Raw genomic sequence first — 20,410 nt, forward strand, 5'->3', positions numbered from 1 at the left:
CCTGTCCTCTACTTATTTCTGTATGACTTCCGATTTTCCAGGCAGCAAAGGTTAACCTTGTGTGACATAACCAACCTAGGTTATTCATATTGTGTTATAGTGGGCATGTACCGCTGGCGTGATCAGAACTGAATACTTCATGTCCTGTCGCGTCCCCTAGTTGGGCTCCGTGGTGGGTGGCTGGCATGCGTGCCGAATACTGTGGCTTCAATATGGCTAGCAATTTTCCTTCACTCCCTGATCGCTCCCTTAAGAGGGGGCGCACCGATGAAACTTTCAAGTTCTTTTTACAGCAGAAAGAAACATTTCCCAGGTATCACGTCATACATAGTGAGCATGTAACAAAAACTGTCCGAATGATATCCCCCTTTATTGTATCAAAATGCTTGACAGACACCATAGGCCCTGGCTATAAAATAACAAAGATGGCAAGCGGCGACCTCCAGCTGGAAGTGCGTGACAAGCTGCAACACACCAAGTTGACAAACCTTGCTGCATTCGGGGACATTCCCATTTCTGTGAATCCACATAGGTCCATGAATACTGTCCGTGGTGTCGTTTCGGAAATCGACCTGCTTGAACTAACTGAAACTGAACTGCTCGAGGGGTGGAAAGATGAAAACGTTGTAAATGTACAAAGGATTAAACTAAAACGTGACGACAAGGAAATCCCAACTAAGCACTTGATTATCACTTTTGGAACCAGCAACCTGCCTGAATACATCGAAACTGGATACTGTAAAGTTAGCATACGACCGTACATCCCAAATCCGCGCCGATGCTTCAAGTGTCAGCGGTTTGGGCATGGATCAGAGCTGCCGTGGGCGCTCCACCTGTGCAAAATGTGCCTCAAATGACCACACCTCTGACGTCTGCGCTTCTGATACACACTGTGTTAACTGCGATGGGGACCACCCGGCTTATTCGCGATCGTGTCCATCATGGAAAAAAGAAAAGGAAGTAATCGAACTCAAGGTCAAATTGAATATCTCTTTCCAAGAAGTACGCAGACGTTTTTTCATGACTCACAACCCATCGCAACCATCGTACGTTGATGTGACGCGGCGGGGGGCAGCGTCACTTTCTTCAGCGGCCGTCCGAGTCACACCTAGTGCAGGGTGTGCACAGGTCCTTGAAATCCTTGAAAACCCTTGAATTTGAAAGTTCCGTTTTTAAGGCCTTGAAAGTCCTGGAATTTCTTTTGCGTCCTCGAAAACCCTTGAATTCTTAGGGTTTTCACGGGGTCCGACAGTGCGACTCATTATATGGCGGTTGAGGGTGGTCCCAACAAACTTCATTGCTTTCCGCAACGCCGGGACCGCGAAGTCAAACTTCCTGCTCGAGGAAGAAGCGAGCGTCCGTCGCGTACTTTTTTATTTTTTTTCCCTCTGGCTTGCTTCGACTTTGGGGTTGGTCAAAAGCCATAAGTTGCTGACCACAATGAGGCTAGAGCGTCTCGACCTCCTCGGGAAAAATACAAATTGTGCCATTATGCTTATTTGTAATGAAAAAGCAGTTACATGAATCTTAACAGTTGAATTTGGTAGTATTTCACTTTTTTGGGGGGTTCGCCTTGGGCTGGATTTATTGGCAACCCACTAAAAACAGGTACAGCCTCATAGCCTGAGCATTCTCTGTTGGCCACATTGTGCTTTGTTTATCTGCGTGCACACTTTGGTGTTGTCGATGCTTTGTTTGCTTTTTCCCCCATTTCGGTTGTGGTGCGCATGGTTCAGAATAATGCCTGGGAAATGTAAATTCCAAAGCGCCTGGCTCAGCAACGACGATTACAACCTTTGGGTTGCGCCGGATACATTAGACCCCCACCGCGCGAAACTTTGAGGAGCCTTAGCAGGCTGGATGAGTTTTTTCATGACCTCCTGAGCTTCAATCCCCCCTACAAAGAGCTGTGGAAAGCAGTCAGGCTGTTGCTTGTTTTGAGCCATGGGCAAGCAACTGTCGAACGGGGGTTCAGCGTCAACCGCCAGATCTCCGTAGAGAATCTGAAAGGTTTGTCATACATTTCACAGCGTATCGTATGTGACGCAGTGGACAGGGCAGGTGGAATTTTGAATGTTCCTATAACAAAAGAACTCAGAATAGCTGTGTCCGCAGCGAGGCAGCATTACGGTGCACACTTGGAATCGGAAAAGAAACGGTACCAGGAAAACTCAAAGCAGACAAAAAGGCACACAATCATGGAAGAAGTTGAAGGGTTGCAGACGAAGAAAAAGAAGCTTGAGGCAGTCGTTGCCGATTTAACGGCCTTTGCAGATGGATATGCAGAAAAAAAAGGCTGAGAGAACCGGTGACATCTCGCACGTGGTGAAATCAAACAGCTTGAGAAAGACCGCAAAAGCGAAGGCTGAAGAACTCGGCAGCATTAAGACGCAAATAGAAAAGAAACAAAGACCTGCCCTGAGCTTCAGAATTTCATCTAGTCGAATGAAACTACGTGCACTAAGTCAAATAACTTTCCTTTGTTCTGTCCAATGAAATCTAACGTGTGTGAACTACCGTATTAAATATTTAAACTTCTTGAAAGGTCCTTGAAAAGTCCTTGAATTTTTATTGCGATAGCAATTATATGGACACTTCAACCGGATTTCTGCCGTCGCCGTGAGGTTCCCTATAGATAAAGTCTTCGCCGCGCGCCGTATGCCCGAGCGGAAGCGTGCTGGGACGCGCGCTATCACGGAGAGCGAACGCACTCATCTCCCACGCGCAAGCAAGGAAGCAGGAAGCCAGCGCTGGAGGGAGCGGGGGGGGGGGGGGGGCGCACTTCTACTCTGCCAACAACCGCGCTCGTCGCTCGTCCGCACCATCTCTTATCTCCACACGGCTCTGACCTTTATGCGCCTTGCATTCGCCGCTCAGTTTCCGTTGAAGCGATAGACCGCACGTACCTTCGCCCGCTGCGGCGTATGCTTGCTGCCAGCGTTTTGACAGTCGTCGTCTGCAGTCATTCAGTGGGATCTATTCGTGTTTGTTTGTGCGCGCTCACACCACGCTTGTTCATTCAGTTAGTAATAATCGGGCCACATTTTCCAACACACGCTACACATGCAGTGATTCCACTCCTGCGCCAAAGTGCGCCAATTGGGATTTACTGCGCCATCCTGATACAATCGACGAGAATTGCGCCTAACTGCGCCAAACAGTCTCGGATTTGACGACGTCTATCGCCAATTGCGCCACCGGGGAATTAAAACGTTCAACGTGACGATAGGGCGAGCCTTAGTCGCAACCTTAGCTGCAAACAGGAGACGAGAAAGCTCTAGTGTGTGCGTCCCAATTAAGGTCACTGGAACCTGGAAAGTACCGCAGCCCTTTTCTCTAATTAGCCGCCGCACCGCCGATTGGTCAGTTGCCGTCAGGTGATCACTTTCCACTATAGATGGCGGATCTAAGCCGCGCCGGAGTATATAAGCAGACAGACATCGCTCGCACACGCCGTGCGTACGAGTCATCAACGAGGTCAGATTTTGCATTTGTATAATTTAGTGTATATGTAACTTTTGTAGACTTAAAACAAAACGAAAGGAAATGCCCGGGGGCTGCACGTTCGGGTGCAGCAACCGCCGGGAGTCCGGGAAAGCGCTTTTCGCGATACCAGTTAAGCGGAAAGAGCGACAGCAAGCGCCGTGCTATCTCTAGCTGCACCGGATAAAGAGCGACAAGTTCACTCCCACTTGGTGAACTTGTTGATATCGCAAAGCTGAGAAGCTTCTTGCTGTATTTCATCGAACTCCCTAAATGCCATAATGTGATGGAAAAGCTTCTTCGCGCATTTGCTTTGAAGACTGCGGTTTGCCTTGAGTAAACAAAGCGAGGAGATGCTCAGAAATATGCAGAACTGAGCAAAGTGTGGCTCGAACAGCGACGGAATATGGGCGGCTGTGTCAAAAATAACAAAGTGTAGTGAGAAGATTGATCGGCCTGTCAATGTTGAAAATTAAAATATAGATTTTCTCGTGTGTTGTTTAAAACAACACGAAGATGACCTGGTTAATTCAGTTTTAGCATCCCTTTTCTTGTAGTGCAGTCAGCGACCGTTTATTTTCGTAGAAATAGATCTGGAAAACATGAAGCAAACTAAATGCAGGCATCACGACACATGTAAAAAATAAAAGACAAAGAAAGAAGTGGGGAGGAGAGATGCATGAGATGATTAAGCAGTGCTATCACATTGTAGGTGCGCAGATAAAGAACGGGAAAAAAGAGAATGATCAGAAATTGAAACAACGTCGTCAGATAGGTGGTTCCAATCGTTTGATGTGTGCGGTATGAAAGAAAAATAAAATGTGTTTGTTTTGCAAAAAATGCCTTTAACTTTGTGTTTATGGTCAATCCGGGATGAGCGATAAGTGGGTGGCGTAATAAGCTCGGTACGTAGTGATGAATGATGGAAGACCTTATGAAAGAGGCAAAGACGGAAGTACTTACGATGCAGTGACAGAAATGGCAGTGATAGAGATTGTTTCAATGCTGTTATACTTGCTGTACGATGGTAATTAGAAAGAATGAAACGTGCGGCGTTATTCTGGATTAATTCTAGAGACCTAATTAAATTTGCGTGATGAGGGTCCCAGATTGCAGCGGCGTATTCTAAAAACATTTCGTGCGCGGTTAAATCCGTAGCCACGTTAGAAAGCGATAACCACGCGTATTAACGATTTTGTGGCAGCGCTTGATACCTAGTCATCCAAAAAAAAAAAATCTTGTGTGACACACGAGCATCGGGATCGCTTTGCATGTAGAACGGGTGGCGCACAGTTGAATGCTTCACTTTCCGAGTGCAGTAGCCGACCGATTTTCCGGACTTCGCGGGGACTGAAAAATCGAGCAGTGCGAAAAACCGAAGTCCGAAAAACTCGCCCCCCCCCACCCCCCCCCCCCCAAGAGAAAAAAATTATGAGGCTTAGAGCAGCTTAAGAAAAATGTCGCACTTTCGCCCAAAAGGCGGAGCATCGATTGCGATAGCCAATTAATAGACAGCGATACAAAGTAAGGATGTTAGTTTTATCAGCCGTATAAAGTTGTAAATATGCGCTTACTAACTAAATAAGCACGGTGTCACGCGCGCACAGGTTACATGAACACATCTCGCTCGATTACCGTGGGCATATTGACCTTCGCGCTGTCTATTCTCTCGCTTCAACGCGAACGTCGAAAAAGAAAAAAAAACGGCGCATACGAAGCTAGTGGCACTCGGCGCAAGCCCTTTGTACCCATCGCAGATCGCGGGCGCACACTTCGGCCGCATAGCAGATCGCTTTCAAGATACGGTTACGGTGCCTGCGCGGCAGCTCCGTCGGCAGCCGCAAGAGCAGAATGCAACTCCAAACCGTCTCCGCCGTCTTCTCCCCGTGCCCCGCGAGCGAACGAAGTCCGTGCGCGCCTCCGGCCGCCTTCCTCTCTCGCGTGTGTGAAAATAAATTGCGGTTGCTGGCTGACCTTCGCAAGCTTTCACCCGCACACAGCGTACGGACCGAACAAAAAAAGTAAAGAAAAGCAAGTGGAGCTTTTTAGAACGTTTTGTCGGCCAAGGAAGAGCGGGCATGGCCTCGGAGACGGGATAGCGTGCGTCTATCGATCTTGAAGGCTATACAGGGGGGCACTGGAAGCCAAGCCAGCGGAAAATCCAACATGGCGGCCTCCAAGATCGGGTAGCGTGGCTCGGAGCGAGCGATTTAGTCCGGAAAATCGAGCATTGGCTCCTAGATTCGTCCGAAAAATCGCTCGCGAAAATGCATTAGCTCTATGGGAATCTTGCCGGTACATCTATGAAGTCCGGAATATCCAACAAGTCCGAATTTTTGGAGTCCGAAAAATCCGTCGGCTACTGTACTTGTAAGTTACATCGTATCTAGCTAAACGAAATGCGGTTTTGTTTGTGGATTTCAAAGAGCCCACTGCGGCAGCCATCGTGCTATTCTTCACTGTAGCAAGCCTAGAAAACCCGAGGAAGAGCTGCTCGTCTTTACCGCGCAGTGTTGCCTGCGCTCGCTCCGGCGGTTGTGGTACTTTCAAAGTTCTAGGTTCCAGTGACTTCAGCAGTGCCTTGCAAGGCGGCTCGACGGCAAAGTGCGGTTTCTGCCGAGGCTCGCGGCCTCAAGGCTAATTGGCGATTCATCGGCGGACGTTATCTACTCCGGAAACGCAGCTAGTAGCTTGTTTGAAGCGCAGCATGACGTGGTTATAACTGCGTGCCGCCAATGTGTCCATCATTTCTGTTTCTGGATATTACCGATGACATCTGGGAAAACTAGCGAAATGATGATATCAATTTGTGTCTGTGTGTGTCGCATGCACACAAGTGCACTTTTTTCTCCACGAGATCTGCATTAGATGGAAATGTTTACGAAGCTTCTCGTGAGAACATAAGAATTATTCAGGTAATTGAATGTAAATTGCAACTCGCTTTTTCGAAATACTTCAGGATGTGAAAAATCAGCTGCTCCAAGCTGCTCCAAAATGCCAAATTGCCTGCTCCAAAGTGCTCCAAAATGAAATTTCTGATGCTCCAAAAATTGTTCCAAATCTTAAGTCCGCAGTAGCATCACTGCACATGCAATGCTGCCCGGATCGGCAGTGCAGCACTACAGGTGTGTCCCTTCGCACGCGCTGCCCACGGGAAGCGCTTCTCATCAACACCACCGTTTCACACGCGCCTTCTCGTGGTCATCGAGTCTCTCTTCATGTCGGTCTACTTATGCCGCAGCACACCTGCTTACTTAATCAGCTCATGTTTACTACAATTCATATTGCTACCAAAGCCGCTCACCTTATTTCGTATGACATTGCTGTGTTGCTATTGCATTCATTGCTTCGCCCTTAGGGCGAAACTGTGACATTTAATTTTTTTCTTGGAAATCTGTACGAACCCTGCTAGTGTGCCGGCAGTCAAGCTGCCAGCCCCCTCAGCGGTAGCAGCCAACACTGTTCCGCCACCCAGCAAAATGAGCCAGCAGTCCTTCGTGCCTGCGGGCTCTACGGCACCTAGGGCCTCTGCTCGGTCAGAAAAGCCCGAAACACCCACGAGCGGGCATCCAGCGCCTCGGCGGAAGTGATGGATACATCAATTTCACTGGCGTCCCAGACGCCGAAAGATCGGCGCAGCTCTCAAGAGCGCACCAAGAACGACAAAACTCGCATCATGGGGCCCGGAAAGGGACTTGTGGGCTAACATATATCCTCTCTTAAACACACAGCACAAAACGCTTTCACTATGGATACACAAATACTATATTGGAATGTCAGGGGGCTTCTCCACAATCTCGATGACGTTAAAGAACTCTTACATAAACATAATCCAAAGTTGCTGTGTGCTCAAGAGACACACCTGAAACACACACAAACAAACTTTCTTCGCCAGTACGCCATCTTCCGAAAAGACCGTGACGAGGCTAACGCCTCATGCGGCGGTGTAGCAATCGTTGCAGACAAGTCTGTAGCTTGTCATCATGTAGCCTTACAAACACCCCTTGAGGCGGTGTCAGTTAGGGCAGTTCTCTTCAATAAATTGGTAACTGTTTGTTCCATATATATTCCCCCAAACTATCACCTCATAAAAACAGATTTCTATATCCTCATTGATCAACTTCCGGAACCCTGTCTACTTGTGGGTGATTTTAATGCCCACAACATGTTGTGGGGAGACTCGCGATGTGACGCGAGAGGTCAACTCATCGAAAATTTCCTCCTGACCTCTGGTGCCTGCCTTTTTAATAAGGAGCCGACATATTACAACACCCAACATGATTCATATTCATCGATAGATCTTGCAGTTGGATCAGCTTCTCTTCTGCCTGACCTTGAATGGAAAGTTATTAACAATCCTTTTGGAAGTGACCACTTCCCTGTAACTTTAAGCTTAATAATGCAGCATGATAACCCTCCCAACATTCCTCGATGGAAATTAGCATCGGCTGACTGGGAGCATTTAAAAAAAATCAACTTATTTACCACGAGATTTTATAAACTATTCTAGTATCGATGATGCTGTCGCATATTTTACCGCTTTTATTATTGCTGCTGCTGAAAAGTGTATCCCATAAACGAATGGTGGCTCACGTAAAAGACGTGTTCCCTGGTGGAACGAAGACTGTAGACAGGCGCGAAAAAGGCAAAATAAGGCATGGGGCATATTGCGTAGATCCCCAAATGCTGAAAATCTCATTCAATTTAAACAGATTAAATCGCAGGGAAGGCGGACACGACGTCAGTCAAAGAGAGAAAGCTGGGTGAGGTTTATCTCGGGTATAAATTCCTACACACAGGAGGCAAAAGTGTGGAATGGCTTAAGAAAGCTAAAGGGGCAACAAATTCATCCGTTGCCTCTGGTGAATGACCAAGAATACCTTGCAGGACCAGGCAGACTGTCTTGGGGAGCACTTTGAGCATGTGTCAAGCTCAATCCATTATTCGAAATCCTTCCTTAAATACAAACAGATAGAAGAATGCAAGCCATTTGTATGCAAATGCCGACAGAACGAACCGTATAACCGTCCTTTTACAGGGTGCGTACAGGTCCTTGAAATCCTTGAAAACCCTTGAAAGTGAAAAGTGCATTTTCAAGGCCCTTGAGAGTCCTGGAATTTTTTTGCTTCCTTGAAAATCCTTGAATTTCATGAGCAATGCACTCTGCTATCTACATTGCGACCTCCTTTCTGTGGTAGATCGGCATCGATCTGACATACTCACCATTTCAGAAACAATATGCCCGCACGAGCACACACGGTTCCGTTTTGCAGAACTACGGGGAGAAAATAAAAGGCTTGACTGCATCAAACTGGGAACGGAGTAAGAGATGCGTGCCACGCTTGGGTGCTGGCTCGGCTGGCAGTATTTACGCTGCTTTCCTCACCCTATCGTTCATTTCACTCCTTACCTGTCGGTCTGCCTTTTCCCACTTTCCCTCTTGCGCGTGAGGTGAAGCTAAAGAGAGCTTTAGTGGAGCAACTTTACCACTGATGCTCAGTGCCTTTGTGCCTTCGGGTGGAGGTTTGTTATAATATTATTTATGATAATATAAGTGCAATAACCTTATGCTGAATGTTTTGGAAATGTTTGATGAACCAACCCAGCTAATACTGCAGAAGCCTGAGAGCTGTTGTGAGTGTTTGTTGTGTTAAATTTAATACTGCGGACTTGAAAAATGCTCAAGCCATGTTTTAAAAATTGCAATATACTGTACATCTGTTTCAATAATATAATGGATGTGTAGGAAGACTACACTGGATGGTTTGGAAATGTTCGATAAACTTGCCCAGTTAGTACTGGAGAAGTCAGAGTAGCTGTTGGGAGCATTCGTTGTGTTTTGTAAACTCTTTCTTCTTCGGCATTGTTGTGAGCTTGCAAAGTGATCAAGGCTACACAATAATAACATCATTGGGATATACATTTATTTCTTTTTGTTTTAGTGCAATAACCCTCTGCTGAATGTTTTGAATATTTTTCGTGCACGTTACCCAGCCTATACTGGAGAAATCTCAGCCGCTGTTGTAAGCATTCATTTTGTGTTGTGATCTTGAGAAGGTATCAAGGCTATACATTTTATTATAATTGTGATATACATTTATTTATTGTAAGTGCAATAAAACTAGTCATTTTTGGAAATGTTAGAGTAAAGAAATCCTACTTTGGATGCCGCTTTGAGTCATTGAAAAAGCTGTGACAGGTCCTGGAAAGTCCTGGAATATCCTTGAATTTTGGCCTTCAAAACCTGTACGAACCCTGTTTTAGTATTGCCGAGTTGAGAGCTGCCTTGATCGCATGTAAGAGCTCTGCACCGGGACCTGACAGTCATGTATGACATGATTAAGAACATGCACACTGATACACAACACTACTGGCACTTTTCAACACTATTTGGGCTGCCGGATATCTTCCATCCACATGGAAAGAAGCGATTGTGGTCCCTGTATTGAAGCAGGGTAAAGATCCTTCCTTGGCGGCAAGTTACCGTCCCATAGCTCTCACAAGCTGCCTCTGCAAGCTATTTGAAAAAATGGTTAATCGACGCCTCATACGTTTCTTTGAACTGAACAAAATGCTTGATCCCTATCAGTGTGGCTTTAGAGAAGGCCGATCCACAACTGATCATCTTGTGCGCATTGAAGGAAATATTCGGGACGCATTTGGACATAAACAGTTTTTCTTATCTATATTCCACGATATGGAGAAGGCGTACGACACAACGTGGCGTTACGGAATCTTGAGAGACTTGTCGCGAATGGGCATCCATGGCAATATGCTAAACCTAATAGAAAGCTATTTGTCTAATCGTACCTTCCGCGTCAAAATCGGCAATGTATTGTCACGTCCATTTATACAGGAAACTGGTGTACCCCAGGGAGGCGTGCTCAGTTGCACTCTGTCGTTAAGATGAACACACTCCGTGCCTCATTACTACCGGCAATTTTTTATTCTGTCTATGTGGACGACATGCAAATAGGCTTCAAGTTTTGTAACCCCGCAGTGTGCGAGAGACAGGTACAGCAGGGCTTGAACAAGGTATCCAAGTGGGCAGATGAAAATGGGTTTAAAGTTAACCCCCACAAAAGTTCTTGTGTTCTTTTCACGAGAAAGAGAGGCCCGATACCAGATCCCTGTGTAGAACTGTATCGACAGCAAATACCTGTGAACAAAGAACACAAGTTTTTAGGCATCATACTCTAAGCTTACCTTCATTCCCCAGATAAAGTATCTCAAGGCAAAATGCCTAAAAACCATGAACCTAATGAAGATTATATCTCGGACAACCTGGGGCAACGACAGGACGTGTCTATTGAACCTTTATAAGAGTCTGATTCGTTCGCGACTAGATTATGGGGCTGTAGTATATCACTCTGCCGCCCCAAGCGCATTAAAGATGCTAGATCCCGTTCACCATCTAGGTATCCGCCTGGCCACCGGCGCTTTCAGAACAAGCCCTATTGAAAGCTTATACGTAGAATCGAATGAATGGTCACTCCATCTGCAGAGAACATACATCAGCTTCACGTATTTCCTCAAAGTCGACTCTAATCATGAACATCCGTGTTATAAAACTTAACGATTTGTCATGTACTACACTTTTTCATAACCGACCCTCTATGAGACGTCCTTTCTCACTGCACGCGAGAGAACTTAGTGAAGAAATGGATGTCCCACTTCTCGAACACTGTCTAATGCCTCCAGGTAAGCTGTTACCGCCCTGGGAGTGGCAGGTGATAGAATGTGATATATCCTTTGTTGAGGTCATAAAGCACGCTCCTGAACTCGAAATCACAATGCATTTCCGTGAACTGCAATCGAAATACTCTTGCTCTGAATTCTACACCGACTCGTCAGACACATGCTGGCATATCTTACGCGGCTGTCGTCCATCTTTCTCTGAATCAGACGTATTGAACCCATATACAAGTATCTTCTCTGCAGAAGCCTATGCAGTACTGTGTGTGGTTAAGATTATATGGCATGGCTACTTTTGGCTACTTTTAGCTTGACTTCTGGCTCTTTTAAAACCTGCTCAACGGCAACCAGAACGCTACTATAGGCACTACAACCCTACGGAGCAGTGTTGCCAATTTAGCTATTTTGTAGCTAGATCTAGCTACTTTTCGACTCCACTAGCTACCAAAAATTAAATTTGTTTACGAGTAGCTGTTTTAGCAACGAGCATCTTGACTCAAATCTATACTTTGGTCACCGGTTTGAAACAGCACTCCGAAATGCATGTTTGCCATACGACGATGAAAAGGATTCGCTCTTGACGTTTCATTGCGGAACTCTTCAACCAGCTGCGTCAGCGGCTTCCAGAAAACATTCAGTCCATGCAAAAGGCTTCTCTCCTCTCTGTAGAGCACACACTGAAAGCAAAGATAAGCCAATTATGGAATTCACGTCACAGTTGCGCTTCGTGGAAGCCGTGTCCGCTTGCAAAACGCAGTGGAGGAATTTGCGGCACGTAAAATGATGCTCTACAAATACAACCAGGCGCGGATCGAGGGGGGATGTCCGGATGTCTTGACCCCCCCCCCCCCCCTCAGATGTCTGCATGGCCCTTTGCTGACAGGGTGAAGAAAATATGGCCACCAGCATTCTTCAAAAGTATTTTTCGCGAATGAAGTGATAGCAGCCATGTGGAAGTAAAGCTAGCACAAGCTTAGCTGTCTTCCGTAGGGGTGTGGTGTCGTGAAGTTGCCGTAGTTAATTTTTCTTGTGAGCACCTTGGACTTTGGTGGAGTAAGGCACGAGCACCGTGCCTTACTTGTCCCGGCGGCGGCGTGGAGCGAACGGGGCGACGTGTCTTTTGTCAAGCACGCCGATGTCGGCATGAGCGCCTTCGCTTCTGATTAACTTAGTTCCCCACCAGGGTGTCATCGGTTGCCTCTACCGTTACATGGAAATGCCAGGGGTGCGGCGTAGCGTGTTCACGCCGGCGAAAAAAGTAAATAAAGCGGAGAGGTGTCGACAGCAGCAATGTGATACAGACGTGAACGCAGACAGCGAAAGCGTGACTGCAAAAGCGGAGAATGCGTCGAAGGACCATGAGTCTGAGGAAGAATGTCACCGTCTGCAGTCGCTCACGCTGGAGAAACTTCAGGCATGAAGCGTCTTGCCGCGCCTCCTCTGAGCCCACTACAAAACCTTCTAGTACACTGTAGCCAGACCAAGAAGAGGGACGCAGGACCGGACCAAGCTGAGATCACGCTGTCTTAGAGCTTTATGTTATCTCCTGTCAGAGTGCCCCAGTGTACGTCTAATCTTGATCAACTTAAACAGTAAATAGACAAACTTAATATGCCTCCCTGTCCTTCCGAGTTCGTCTGTGTGCCCTTCAATGCCGTGTAGCGACTACATGGAATTTGGCGCTACAATGTCACAGGAAAGGATATTGACATTTTTAAGACAAAAGCGTTAAATTTGAATGTTTCAAGGTCGCTGTGAGGTACAGAAAAAACTTGGAGGACACTTAAGCTTCGCCTTTAAGAGTAGAACGTGATAGCGTTATCGGGATCCGTTCACATCTCATCGTTCGCATACGGCAAGTAGACTTCATTCACTGCAACACTGAATGTGGGAAAGCCAGATTACAAAGACCAAGCTTACACCGATCCCCTTAAAATCGGCTTCACTTTCAAACTGAAATACATTGCTGGAAAGGCGTTTTTCCTGGGGCAATATAAGTGGTCTTATATTAAAATGTGAAAGCCCTAGCACCTTTTTATTATTTTATTAGTTGTTTGCTATTGCCCCGACGCGCGCAAGTCTGGTAGAAATGTGTGAGTTTCCTCGTAGCAGAATTAGGTTTTCTTGTCACTCAAATTACAATCCGACGGCGAATCCGATGCTGAATGGTAAAGTCGTACTTTACCATTTTTCTGACGGATTTCACTGTGAAATATTCAATTTTAGATGCGAAGCAGCTTATGGTCGGGGCTATGTCACTCCCTCCCTTCATCCGTTGTGCGGCGTCCACACCCGCACTGCGCATGCGCATCCTCCTCTCCCTCCTCTCCTTGTATGTATATGTATAATATATGTACGCCAAGCTCCGGCTTCCGGTTCTGCTTCCACTTCCGGTTCCGGAAGCCACCTTCCGGAGAACGCTTCCGGCGTTTTGCCCAAATGATCCCCCGGTGCTTTGCCCCACTCATCATCATTCACTTCGTCCTCTTTCTCCTCCCGCAACGCCGCGATGAGTGCCACAGACAGCGTCAACGCCAGTGTCAGCGCCGTGGACAGCGCCACGAAGAAAAGGGCTCGAGCCGCTGCCGTTTCCGCTGCCACGAAACGGCAGCGGCGACGGGCCGATCTGAAAAGTAATGGGTACTTGAGTCGACCCTATGGCTGCTTCGCATACTACTCAGGGTTCCCCTACGGGAAGATGGTGTAATTGTTTTGTTCACCAAAACCTTGCACCACGTGGAGGGCCTGCGTGGTCAGTGTGGTTGGATGATTTTCTCCGCTACCCGCGATCACACGCCGGTTGCCGATGCCGGATTTCTTACGACACGGGGCCTTAAACGCTATTGCGTTAAAATTGAGCGAGCTCGCCTCGCGCCTCGCGCTTGCCTCGCTCATGCCACTACTCAAGTGTTCATCATCTTCCACAGCTGGCTCCGACGCCCTTTATGAGGCCAGTGTTCCCATATTGCCCCTCGCGCTCAAAGGGCGTTGAGAGAAAGGGCAACAGCGGCCCTGGGGAGGAGGAGGTAAATATCCGCAGCAGTGCAGTGGGGGCGATGAGGGCAAGTGCGGTTGCGGCGCTGGGGAGGAGGATGGAAATGTCAGCGGCGGCACCTGTAGAAAGTTCCGGAAACAGCGGCAGCACGCGTGCAGCGCACTCGCGGGCCTTGTTTGCATTGCCGCGTGGGCTCGGAGCTTCATTCCACATCGCTGTGGGTCCGACTCTGCTTTCGCCTTCACATTCTTAGAAAACTATCTAGCGTCCCCCGCAATTTTTTTTCTCCTGTGTCCAAGCGTTCGTTTCAAGACGCTGAAGCCAGCAAAGGTAAATATGCACACACACACACACACACAAAAAAAACCGTATAACTACGCTGTTTGTTTTCTGGGTTTTATTTGGCTTGAAGTAAGTCACCGCGAATGTGTATAAAAAAACCAGAAAGACAAGTTGCCGTTCTCCATATTGAATTTCACTTCTCTTCTGTCGTAATAATGGGGAGGCCTTTGTGTCGTGTGCTGAACAGCTTCTTATCATCCACCTTCACAGAGTGGAATGGCTCATGATTTCTTTGCTTCACGCGAGTTCTAGCCAGTTTTACACCAAAAACTTCATACCATGTTGTTACGCAATCTGTATGTGACATATAAATTGTATCGTGCGTTTCTACAAAAATGAAACAACTACCCAACCCGAACCTCAAATGTATGATGAGCCTTTGTCAATTAAATATCAACAAATTGAGGTCCATTCATCCCCTCTCGCTGTTGCCCTGCATGGATTGTCAGGTAACTCGGGGATTGTCAGGGAGCAAACAGTGCACAAATGCAGCAGTAACTTTTGTTATACATTGTTTTATTCCTGTGTTGATCTCATTCTCTGTGATAAGACGTAATAAAATATGAAACTGTTAAGCTGTACACTGTTTCTTTTTAAGAGTTGAGCGTTGTGTCCGACTTATTCAAAGGAGTAACTCTCCCCACACTCTTACTTACCACTCATCTGTTCTTCGGGAGGAGTATGCAGCTTTCAGTTTCACAACTAATAAGGTGGTTCCGCGACCAACCTGCTTAATGGAAAAGATCTCTTGCTGAAGTGCTCATATATAAATAATAACAACTAACTAAACTAAGAACTAAGCATAGGCAACCTTTATAACTGTAAAGCTCACTGTGATCACAGTAACACTTTGACAATATCCAGTACAAGCTCAGTACCGTTCGTACGCTACAAGTTTTGCATTATTTATAACTTAGCACAGTTTTATTGTCGTACATTAAGCATCAGAGGCTCAAACCGCCCGGATCTGTTTTGTCTAAGTGGGCATTGTCGCAGAGCGAGCGAAGCCTCTGGCCGCGGCTGCACAACAGGGAAGCGTGACGTCAGCGGCCAATGCCAGCGCACAGGCCTAGGATGGCGTCGTGTGGGAAACAAAACATGAAGAAAAAGACGCTGGCTCACGCTCTCCGATGCTACGCCACATCGTTCTTCTTGTAGGTGGCATCGTGAGTTTTCATACGCGGTGATTTGCATATCGTAAACAACCAGCGTAGTGGTTGGAGCGAAAGCATTAGTCCTTCAAAGCAAACGAAGGTGTCTCAGCCGAACACAAAGAAGCTTCTAAGGAAATCAAGATGTCCCAACCAAGCTCCAAAGACGTACCCGTGCTGACGCACCTATAATGAATCTGCAACAGATCATTCAAAATTTTATTAGGATCAGTACACTTAGATATATGATCAGGCACAGCTGCCAAGCACATGGCTCTGTTGGGCAACATTATTTTCCTATAAGTTCGGAGAAACCGATACCTGGCTTCGCTACAGGTGTTGCACTAGGCGTATAAGAGGCGGCTATAAGAGTCGTGAGCAGAAACGGTGAATTTCGGTAAATAAGAAAGGCTACTATCATCTTCATCATTGACAAAAGCTGCCCCCCCCCCCCCCCCCTCAGAAAATACCTGGATCCACCCCTGAATACTACTGATGGTTTTTGGGCAGAAGTTGGTTTGCCGAGCTGGCCACGCTTGCCATGACAGTGCTATCATTGTCTTTCTCATACACTTTAGTAGAAAGATAATTTCGCGACATGAGCCCTGATGTGAAGAGAAAGCGTCGTAATAGGTTGGACATTGGCACACTAAATGCGCTACTGAGTGTGTGGGACGGGCTTCGGGGGCACAAAAAATGCCATGGTTATAGCTTGCCAAGTGACATGGTGGCAAAAATCGGCATGACGGCATCGTACTCAACAGCAGAAGATGATGCCCTGCAAGCTGCATTTCATATCATTAAACTTCTCTCTCTCTCTGCACCCCGCAGGGGCGTCTGTGCAAGCAGGCGTTTGGTGTGTTGCGCCACCACGTACCCGAGCACACGAGGGTTGGACCCTCCCGCGTCTAACCGTGCGCGGCTTAGCCATGTCCGGGGAAAAGGGGATCCTGGGGGTTGAGCCAACGCCGAGTGTTTGGACCTTTAGGCCCCTCGGCGGAGGCAACACACCCCTTTGGCCTCGGCTTCACACAGACGGGACCCCCGGACTGACCCACCCGGGGCAAATCGGTAGTTGCCTTTTCCTATCCCCCTCTCCAATCTGCGTCTTTCTCTCTTCTTTTCAATTTTTCCTGTCTTCTCCTCTGTTGTATTTATGTCCGACTTTCCAGGCAGCGAGGGTTAACCTTGTGTGTTTAACCACCCTTGGTTATTGTATTTGGTTATAGTAGTGGCGTACAGCTGGCGTTTGCAGGAGCTGGCTTTTCCAGTCTCTGCAGCGTCCCCGCATTGGGCTCCATGGTGGGTGGCTGGCGTCGCTGCCGAAAATGCACCAATACTTATGGCTGAACCGTTCCCCCACTTCCTGATCGTCGTCAGAAAGGGTGCACCAAAGATGTTTTCCAATTTTTTTGACGCCAAACGCATAACTTCCTCCGCTTTCATGTTATTCACTCTGAAAAGTCGGATAAATCAGTACGAACAATTTCACCTTTCCTTGTCTCAAAGGCTTTGACTGATATTTTTGGACCAGGCTATAAAGCATCCAGAATGGCAAGCGGGGATCTCCGCTTGGAGCTCCGTGATCTGAAACAATACGAGAAACTGCCCAGCCTAGTGTCATTTGTAGATGCTCAAGTAACAGTAACCTCGCACCGTACCATGAATACCACCCGTGGCGTTGTATCAGATGATGATCTGTTGCAGCTGAGTGAGGCTGAACTCGTGGAGGGTTTCAGTGACCAGAATGTAATCAATGTTAAACGGATTAAGATGAGGCTTAAGAAGGCAAGGAAATCCAGACCAAGCACCTGATACTTTTAACTCAATTGTTCTGCCCGAATCCATCGAGGCCGGGTACATAAAGCTACGGGTCAGACCCTATTGCCAAATCCTCTTCGTTGCTTCAAGTTCCAGCGTTTCAGCCACAGTTCCCAGAACTGCTGAGGCCGACGGACATGTGCTATATGTAGTTCCGGTGACCATGCCTCTGAAACGTGCGAAAACACTCCACACTGTGTCAACTGTGATGGCGAGCATGCCGCATACTCGCGGTCATGCCTGTCTTGGAAGAAAAAAGAAATAGTCACGATCAAACTAAAGGAAAAATAACTTTCAAGGAGGGATGCAGGCGGGTATCGTTCCTGCCAAAAACCAGCTTTGCCGAAATGGTGCGTCAGGGGGCAGTGCCACATTGGCCTCCAGCGGCTGTCTGGCACACGTGTAGTGGGCCGGCGGCGACGCCATCCGCCCCCTCGGCGGGTGCAGCTAGCCCTGCTCCGCCATCTCAGAAGGGGCCATCGACCTCCGGGCTGGTGGCCTCCAGGGTCTCGTCCCTCGAGGCGAGGCCTTCACATCAATCCAACCGCTCACAAGAGCGTGTGTCCAGCGTCTCGCAAGAGGCGATGGGCACAACAACCAGCCAGATGGCGCCACCAGCGCCTATGGAGCGGCGAGAGTCTCGCGATCGCTCGAAACAAGAAAAACACCGCATCACGGCACCCTGAAAGGGCTCTGTGAAGTAACACCTTTCTTAACACACAGCACAAAGACCACATAAACATGGATACACTCATATTATAATGAAATGTCAGAGGTCTCCTCCACAATCTTGATGACATCAAAGAACTCCTACATAAGTATAATCCAAAGGTGCTGTGTGTCCAAGAAACACACCTCAAACATATGCAAACAAATTTTCTCCGACAGTATGCTATTTTTCGCAAAGACCGCGATGACACAGTCGTGTCTTCCAGTGGTGTGGCTATTATAGTCGACAGACGTATTGCCTGCCGGGAATTAAAACTTCGTACGCCCCCCCAGGCAGTTGCTGTCCGAGGGGTGTTGTTTGACAAGCTGGTCACTATCAGCTCTATATACATCCCTCCCAATTATAAACTACATAAAACTGAATTTCAAAACTACATAAATTATCTTCCGGAGCCATACATAGTTCTCGGAGATTTAAACGCACATAACACCGTGTGGGGAGACTCGGTGCGATGCGAGAGGTCGCCTAATTTAAAACTTTCTCTTTTCCTCAGGAGAATGTTTACTGAATAAGAGTCAACGTACTACAGCGTGGCGCATAACACATACTCGTCCATAGATCTAACTATACTATCAAGTACATTAATTCCGTATCTGGATTGGTCTGTTCTCAAGAACCCCTTTGGAAGCGACCACTTCCCAATTATGATAAGCTTAAGGGGGGACACGGGTCTTGAAGACGAAAAAATTGCGAAAAAGTTGGTTTTTCAATTTTGTTGTGATAGCATTTAGTAAATCATTCTGCACCTGCTCGCAAAAATGTATCGCTGAAAAATGCATAGTTTTGCTAAAAAGTAATATTTATTATGAGAACGCGCGAGTTCCATTCTTGAGAAACGCCCCGAAGTAGGGGATTTTGTGCCGTACGCAACTTCGCAACCATTCACCGGAGCGCGGCCATTTTGGTCTCCTTCGAAAGTGCACCCTTCGGGCTTTCTTTCTTGCAAAGCGCGAGCAATCAAGTCTACGCGGCGGAGGGCTGTCAAACAAACAAGACGAAATTTTGCTATCTGATTGGCCCACAGCCAACATGTGACGAAACGGCGGCTTCTGATTGGCTGTTGGCCGTTTCGGTGGTGCCTGGCACAAACAAGGCTGCCGCCATCTTGTCATAGACCGTCGTCCGAACACCGTCGAACGCTATGCCTAATGACTATCGGAAGTTCCGCACCGTTTAAAAGTTCTGCAAAAAGCGACGAAAATGTGCCGCGAAGCGAAAATGTGTATCGCTGCCATCGATGGAGACAATAGCGAGGGTCTGAACAGCAGTGCAGAGCTCGACATCGACGGAATGCGAGCCGACAACCGACGCCTTGGACGTTGCCCCGACGGTCCGGATAGCGGACTCGCAGGACGACGGAGCCCTGCCAGCCGTGCGACCCGACCGCACTTCGTTGATGGAGACGATAGCAAGTGTTGCAACAGCAGCAGAGAGCTCGACATCGAAGGAATACGTGCCGGAAATCGATGCGGACGCATTGGACTTTGCCCCGGCAGTTGTGATAGCGGCCGCGCAGGCCGATGGAGCTGGGCCAGCCGTGCGGCACGAGTGCATAAGGTGCGATTCCACTTTTTTGACGAGTGCAGATATTGCAGTCCGGGAGCAGCAAGCTCATCAGAGAATCTCGGAACTTGCGTCTGTTTCGGCCGATAACGTGGCAAAAATCTACGACCTCGTATTGGCAGACCGCCGACAGAAGATGCGCGAGATAGCTGAGACAGTAGGCATCTTAAAAGACTGCGTGGGTCATATCCTGCATGAAATTTTGGGCATGAGAAAGCTGTTGGCGCAATGGGTGCCGCATTAGCTCATTCCGGACAACAAGCACATCCGTGAGACCACTTCAGAGCAGTGTTTGAAGCTGTTTAAGCGTAATTCGAAGGAGTTCCTGCGTTGTTTTGTGACCGTCGACGAAACATGGATCCACTCACTGGTACACACCAGAAACCAAGAACAGTTGAAACAGTGTACTGCACCCGGAGAACCTGCTCCGAAGAAAGCGAAGACTGTCGCATCGGCCGGAAAGGTGATGGCCACCATTTTCTGGGATTCTCAAGGTGTGCTCTTCGTCGACTACCTTGAGAAGAGCAAAACGGTGACAGGGACCCTACTACGGCGAATTTCTGGGCCGATTCGACGCCGAATTAAAAAAAAAACGGCCACATTTGGTGAAGAAAAAGGTGCTTTTCCACC

General features: G+C 47.7%; 1 protein-coding gene across 1 annotated transcript in view; it reads left to right on the top strand.

Annotated features, from left to right (window-relative positions):
- LOC119445435 (hepatocyte nuclear factor 3-gamma-like) overlaps window positions 1-20,410 on the top strand; it is a 131,497-nt gene that overhangs the window by 27,558 nt on the left and 83,529 nt on the right. The gene's annotated exons all lie outside the window — the stretch shown is intronic.

Source organism: Dermacentor silvarum, chromosome 3, assembly GCF_013339745.2.
Source record: "Dermacentor silvarum isolate Dsil-2018 chromosome 3, BIME_Dsil_1.4, whole genome shotgun sequence".
NCBI classification, from domain to species: Eukaryota; Metazoa; Arthropoda; class Arachnida; order Ixodida; family Ixodidae; genus Dermacentor; species Dermacentor silvarum.